Raw genomic sequence first — 7,818 nt, 5'->3', positions numbered from 1 at the left:
CACATTCAAACAAAATCTAACAGAATCAAATAAAAGTCAAAGACATTGAAACAAAGAAAATTGAATTTAATGAAAGTCAAATACATACAACAAAGCTAATTGAATTATATGAAATTCAAATACATTTAGCAAAACTTATTGAATCATTATTGTTGGCTCAAAATGAGCAGATACAATCAATGCTAATAGAAATAATTATATTCAATTCCTTTATGGAGTGTCTTTGAATGCTTATTTGTATAATTATAGATTTATAGCCTTCGGAAGTTCGAAGTTTTCAACAAAAAATATAAAATTAAAAAACTTTTGGCTTAGGTACAACATACAAATGACGGTCCTAAAATAGATTAAGCTGATAGAACAACAAGACGTGGGCCTTGTTGGGCATTGTTAAGCTGAGTTGACTAAGGCCTTTACAATTAAACCATGAGCGGTCCAACTACGGTAAAGTCTGTTAAGGCCCAAAATTAAAAGCCATTTTGACACCCCAAACAACGTGATCATAAAACTAATTGATTTTAATAGTTTTACTTGATCCTGAAGTAGGAGGAACAATATTGTATTAACTTGTCGAAAACTTATACATTGCATGAAGTAATTAAGTCAAATAAAAAACTCTGGCATTTTATTTCATATTCATATTAAGAAGTAAATTTTACATATAATCTTCATTCCGAAGAGTATTTTAAACAATAAGCAAATAAATTGATAAAGAAGGGCATTATTAGAAATGAATAAAAACATAATTAAACAGAATTGGTTGAAGGTAATGGAACAATCTTGATATATTCAGCAAGTGCCCACAATGGGAAATAGTTCCTGTACAATGGATAATTTAATATGCATGTCTTCAAGGATGTTCCCGTAATTTCCTATTTTTAGGATACAACACAAATGAAAAACAAAATTAATTTAACATTCAAAATTAAAATCATATGATATTAATTCTACTCTCATTTTATATTGTTTGCAACTTTGAAATTTTATATGTCTCATAAATAATATACACTAATATTAAAAATAATATGAAACAAAGAAAGTATTACTTTTAATATATCCAAATTAAATAAGTCATTTTTCATGGACAAGCATGTTTTGGAGAGGAATTATTGTTGATTAAAGATTTAAAGTTGGACACGATTCACAGGAACATAGTGAAAAATAGTTTATTATCATCATAAAGTGAAATTAGAAAAAAATATATGTGGTGGAATTGTCATCATGTGATTAAAATAGAAAAAAAACACCTAAATTAAACTTGTTGGTAAATAAATTAGTGGAATAAATTAAGTGATTTTTTTTTTTTCAAAAAAAAAAAAAAAAAAAAAAAAAAAAAAAAAAAAAAAAAAAAAAAAAAACTCGATATTGGGCTTGTTTGGTAAATGGCTTTTCATTGGTTTTTTGATTGACTTTTGGCTTTTGGCTTTTTCATTTGGTCAAACATCCAAAATTTGTGTTTGGTAAATGGCTTTTTCAACCAGCTGAAAAGTAGGCATTTAAGCCAAAATGAAAAAGCTACTTGGAGTAGCTTTTGGCTTTTGGCTACCTAAATTACTAATAACATCCAACAACCAATTTTACCAAACATGTTTTTAGACTAATAAAAAGCCAATACAAACAGCCAACAAAAAAGCCAATACAAACAACCAGTCAAACCAACCAATTAAATCAACCGACAGCCAACAGCCAGCAGCCAATTACCAAACAAGACCATTGACTTTACCACTTACTCTTTTTAAATTTTTATATTAATACAATAAAGACATCTAAAAATTGGGCCCAACATAAACACGCGTCACTAAGCTGTTGGGTAAAAGTAAAGGAAAAAGAAAAAAATCTTAAATATTAACCCAGTGACCACCCCCACCCCTGCCCCATCCCATCCTCTCCGCTTTGGCCCCCCCTCTCCCCACCCCAAAACTAGCCCCATCACCCCATACCCACCAACAGCAATGCAGCCCACACACCTCCCTCGCCCAACTTCCAATATCGCCATCTCACCCAAAACGGAAACAACAACAACCAATTGGCGACACATGTTCAAAATTAGGATGGGAAAGGGTGGTTTTCAAGGTGGGGGATGGGCTAGTTTTGGGGTGGAGGAAAAGTGAAGAGGGTGTTTTCGAGGGTGTCGCGACAGTCAGTTAGAAGGGTACCGGTGGTGGTGTGGAGGAGGCAGGAGGTGCCGACAGTGCTAATAGTTGGGTTAGTTTAAGCTTTTTTCAACCCAATATCTTAGTGACACGTTTACAAGGTAGGCCCCCCCTAACATATTCATGGATGGAATCTGTCTTATGATGATAAAAATCATTTTATAGATTTATTATTATTTTTTTTGGTGTTAAAATAAAATATTAAAGAGAGTAGGTGGTGTTTGGGTCCAATTTACTCCGATTGGACCAGTCCATAAATGATTCAATTATCAAGCCCAAGGTCAAGGTTCACTCTCCAATCCATGCTAAGTTTGGTCAAAGGCCCGGTCAACGTGGCAAGCCCACTTGACTCAAGGCCCATTTGTCCTCTTATGTCAAGGTATAAAAGCAATCAATCTTCTTTCTCTACATTCATTCACTTCAAGCCTCAAGCAATTAATACTCTTGCATAGTTTTCTCTCTCTAAATACCGCACTGACTTAGGCATCGAGGGGCCTTCCTCGACACCACCCTCGAGGCCAGTTTACGTGTGTTTGCTGTGCAGGAAACCCTCGACCCAGTCTCCACTTGAACCAAGTTCAGTCTTCAACCCACCAGAAAGGACCCGTCTGAAGGTCCCATTGTTTTCACCCGAAATAGGTGGTAAAAGCCAATATCGATTTTTTTTTTCTCCTGTGGTAGAACTTAAAATTTCCTAAATTAATTGGTAAGAGGATATATAATTTGGGAGATGAATTGAGTTAGCTGCTGAGGAAAATCACCATTTCCCAACTGTGAATTGATTATAAGTTTTGCTGCACGGTGTAGAGGACCCAAGTCCCTTTTTTCCTGATTAGGATTTAATAAAATTTAAAGATTAGTAAAAGTCCAAGAAATTCTTATGTACAATCGGGTATAAAGTACATCCAAAGGTATACTTTTGCTTATCTTAATGATGTTTGCATGTTCAACAATCAAATGAGCAAAAAAGAAAAATATACTCGGATACACCTTGCACCTAGGTGTACATATATAGAATTTTAGAGAGCCGGACTTAGAAAATTTCAATGATTTATTAATGGTTCTTCTTTTAAAGATAAATAGATGGATAAATCCATTAATATTTGCAATATGAAGGCCCCATTAGTAAATTAATGCGTCTTTAGCTACCCCTTTTTAATCTCATAATAATATTTTCATCACTTTGACTACATGTGCTTACTAATCGACCTTTGAAATCCTTAATCATTTTTGTAAATCACACAAAAAAAAAAAATATTTAAAAGTATTTATTAAGATTAATCAATCCAATATCTTTAAAATACTAATTAACATTTGTATTCATATATTGTAAAATAGTACAAAAGATCAAAATAGTAAGAAAGTGAGGATAAATGGAGAGCTTACGCCTCAACTTCCTAGTTTTCTAAATGCCCTATTAATCCCATACATTATTTTGACTAATGTTTGTGTTTTATACATAAGATTAATGTGGATATTTGTTAGAATCGATCCAATCTGTAGTTTCAAATTTTAAAATTTAAAAATTTATAGGGGATAAATAAGATGTCAGTGATCAAAGTTTTTCATTGATGTACATTTTGTTGGAAGTAGAACACTACTTCCAATAAATAAAGGAATTATAACTCTATAACTATACATTATACGAATAGTTTTCAAGTATTACATAAAATATTTCATACTAATCTAAACACCAAAAAAAAAAAAAAAAACAAACTAAGTTAGTATGTACCTGCCCACCATGGAGTAGACCCATCAAAGCCCACGCAGTTTGGACCAAGTTAGACTTTGGAAGTGGCACAAGTTCCTTTTGTTATATCCATGAGAGCAATGCACAATAACACAAGTAAAAATAAATATATATATACTTTAACAACAATGCAAAATACTAAAGGACTAAAATTTAGAAAAATACCGCATTTAAAGAAAAAGAAAGTTAGGATAAATAATCTCACTAAAACATGTAATGTTGTCTCTTGTTAATATTTCATGATAATTGATAAAGTTTTTGTCTCTCATAACATGTTTGACCTTTAGATTGAGTTTCTCATATTGAGTTAGATTTACATATAATAATTGTTGATTTTGATAGATAATAGGTTAATATTATCTTGTTAACATTTTGTAAAAATATATCTTGTGTAATTAGGGTTCTCATAATTAGTGTTGTACATACCTATATATATTGATTAATGAGAATACTTCAACATGGTATCGAAGCCAGTGTGACACAAAGGTCACGGATTCGAATCTTTCCTCCCTCTCCGTTCTAAGTGGAATTAATTCGCGCCGGGTATGAAGGGGCATGTACGTGCCGCGTCCACATTTTAAACCCAAAGGGCCTTTCATGTGAGGGGGAGTGATAGAATATGTATTATATTCTTGAACCTCAACCATCAGCTTAAGTTTTTGGTTGAGTTGGTCCTTTAACATGGTATTAGAGCCAGCGTGCACAAAGGTCACGGGTTCGAATCTCATCCACCCCCCACTTTCAAGTGGAATATTAAGCGCTGGGTATGAGGAAGGCCCATGCTGCATCCACATTTCTTGCCCAAACGGGCTCTCGTGTGAAGGGGCGTGATAGTGTATAAAACATATGTGTGGGCCTCAACCATCCCCTTAAGTTTTTGGTTGAGTTGGTCCTTTAAGAGATTTATTTTTTTATTCACTTTTAGTCAATAAAAATAAAATCAAACTTTATTTTCTAAATAATTGTGCCCAAGCTAAATATAGACTTTATTTAGGGATAAAAAAAATAAATTAAGCTGAAATGTGCGTGAAATTCATTGTGCATAGTTGATATTGCAGTGTTAGAAGAAGTCATGAACTTAATTACCTCCTTGTGACATGAAAGATAACTCTCACCCCAGCCACCATCCTCCATTTGTGTTGCAAGAAGAAATTCAACACCCTTTCTAATGGCTGCACAATTATCATACGTCTTTCCTGTTATGGCTAGTCCTTTGAGAGCAAAAAATGTCCCATACGTGAAGCAAATCCCCCAACTTCCATACCTACACTCAGTATAATGTCAATGTTATACATAAGTATTAATTTCGTCATCTAGTATATTTTATTCAGACTAGATTTAATAAGGTGAGATTTTATAAGTGTTGATGTATAAAGGTTTTGATGATGAGGAACTTAAACTGAAGCAAACTCATCTAATAAAGGTTTTCAAGTGTTTGTTTAGCTTAGGTGAAATTGATCTTGGAGATGGAAGAAGTAGCTGATGCTAGGAAGCCTTGAAGAAGTTCTTTATTCAGAAAGTTATTCAATAAGAAGAAGAGTTCCCTTACAGGAGCTAAGTTCCCTAACAGGAACATTCCCTAACAGGAATCTGAAGATGAGGGACTAAGTTCTTTGGAGGAACTTAGTAAACCGTGGAGCCCAAGTAATCCTACCAGATCAAGAGTACGGCGCAGCAATAGTTTAGTTAAGATTTTATCTTCTAGATTTATTGTTAAATATGTTAAGTAGGATGTGCATGGAATTTATTAGAAGCGTGACAAGATAGCTTGGCAAATTAATTATTTCCGGAAATTATAAAAGATAGAATTCGAAAAAGATTTTTAACTTAAAAGCTAATGTCCTAAAATCTGTTTGTTAAAAAGATATTATGCTTTTTAACTAATTATTTCTATCTTATTTTCTGAAAAGATTTTCTTCACAAAGATTTACTTAAAATCGTATTTTAAGATAAGTTAAGTTTAACTTATTTATCTTTTTGAAAACCTACTTTCTATACAAGTCTTGCTTGTATAAATAGTAGAGGTCGAATTGAGTTTAGGTTTTGCAAGTTTTATGCGTGAAGAATTACAGAGCTTAAATTGTGTAAGTTTGCCAAGCTTATAAACTTGTCATATTACTTTCGGGTTTCATGCATAGCTTGCCTATCATATACTAGGTGTTTATTATTTGTATTTGGTTTGAATTAACTGGGTAGTAAGAGGTTTGTTAATTTTGTTTATTGTGTGAGCTTCTGGTGAGAAGGGGAGATTTGTACTTGGGGAGTACGAGTGAGTCTAAGTGTGGGACTTAGACAGAGTAGAACAGGGTGCTGTTTTGTAGTGAGTTCTGTTAGGAACTTGAGAGTAGAGTCTTTATTATAGTAGGTTGTAACTTGGTGTTTGCCCTATTATAGTGAAGTGTTTGTGTTTGAAATCCCTAAGGAAGGGTCGAGGTTTTACTTCTAGTTGGGCACTAGAAGGTTTCCTCGTAAAATACTGTGTGCTTTACAAGTTCCTGCTTTATTCTGTTTTGTTATGTTTTATTCCGCAAAAGATAGTCACTAGGAACTCATCTGCAATTCACCCCCCCTCTTGTAGAGTTCGTCTCAACTAACAATTGGTATCAGAGCAAGGTTCTCAAGTGTTTGCAGATAACTTTGCTGAGTAAGTTCCTGGAGAGATGAATTACAAGGAGAAACTAGAAGAAGGGTACTCAACCCAACGTCCACCCATGTTCAATGGTAAGTTCTATGCATACTGGAAGAACAGGATGGAGATTTTCATCAAGGCTGAAAATTACCAGGTTTGGCGTGTTATTGAAACTGGTGATTTTGAAATAACTCAAACCAATGACAAACATGAGGTAGTGTCTAAATCCATTTCTGATTATGATAAGGAAGATTATCAAAAACTTGAATTGAATGCTTTAGCTATAAAGTATTTACACTATGGACTTGGACCTCATGAACATAATCGTATCATGGGGTGTAAGTCTGCAAAACAGATATGGGATTTGCGACAGATAACTCATGAAGGTACCAATGAGGTAAAACGTTCCAAAATTGATTTATTAATGTCTAGATATGAAAGGTTTGAAATGCAATCTAAGGAAACCATAGAGGAGATGTTTACTAGATTTAATGATATAATTAATGAACTGAACTCCCTTGGCAGACATATTCCTATTGATGAACAGGCTAGGAAAATTCTAAGAAGTCTTCCTCAAGATGAACGATGGAGATCCAAGGTGACTGCCATGCAGGAAGCTAAGGATTTCACAAAGTTCAACATGGAACAATTAGCTGGATCATTGATGACTCATGAACTTCATTTGAGCTCCAACACTGAAAATTCAAGAAATAAGAGTTTGGCACTCAAGGCTCAAGACTCTGAAGAATCAGAAGTTGATGAGGAAGAGATGGCTATGCTAGTCAGGAAGTTTAAGAAAATGATGAACAATAGGAAGTTTGATAGGAACAAAAAGTTTACAAGTTCCAGAAACACAACGTGCTTTAAATGTGGATCAAAAGATCACTTTATCAAAGACTGTCCTATTCAGGATGGAGAGAAAGGAAAGACTAAAGGCAAGGAGAAATCCAAAGAGTCAAGAGTCTACAAGCCTTACTTCACCAAGGACAATGTCAAGAAAGCCATGTTGGCTGCCTGGGGAGATACAGATTCAGAGGAAGAGGAGGATCAACCTTTAGAAGAAACAGCTCATCTGTGTTTAATGGCAAAAACTGATGAAGCTGCCAGATTGAAGGAGCTAGAATCTGAGGTATGGTACTCTTACAATAATTTAAAACATCTGTCTAAAGAGAATCTAATAAATGCTGTTCTGGAAATTCAGGAAGATTTAAAGGAATTATATAGATCCAAACAGCAAAGTGATAAAGCTTTAGAAACTTACAAAGAGAACAGTGAGTGGGTTGATA

At 34.0% G+C, this 7,818-nt stretch overlaps 1 pseudogene; it reads right to left on the bottom strand.

Moving 5' to 3' along the window:
- Positions 1-746: 746 nt before the first annotated feature.
- The window catches only part of LOC145564116 (beta-amyrin synthase 1-like), a 41,578-nt pseudogene continuing 34,506 nt past the window's right edge, over positions 747-7,818 (bottom strand).

Source organism: Chenopodium album, chromosome 10 (genome assembly GCF_948465745.1).
Source record: "Chenopodium album chromosome 10, dcCheAlbu1.1, whole genome shotgun sequence".
Classification (NCBI taxonomy): domain Eukaryota; kingdom Viridiplantae; phylum Streptophyta; class Magnoliopsida; order Caryophyllales; family Amaranthaceae; genus Chenopodium; species Chenopodium album.
This window is presented reverse-complemented; position numbering and strand designations above follow the sequence as displayed.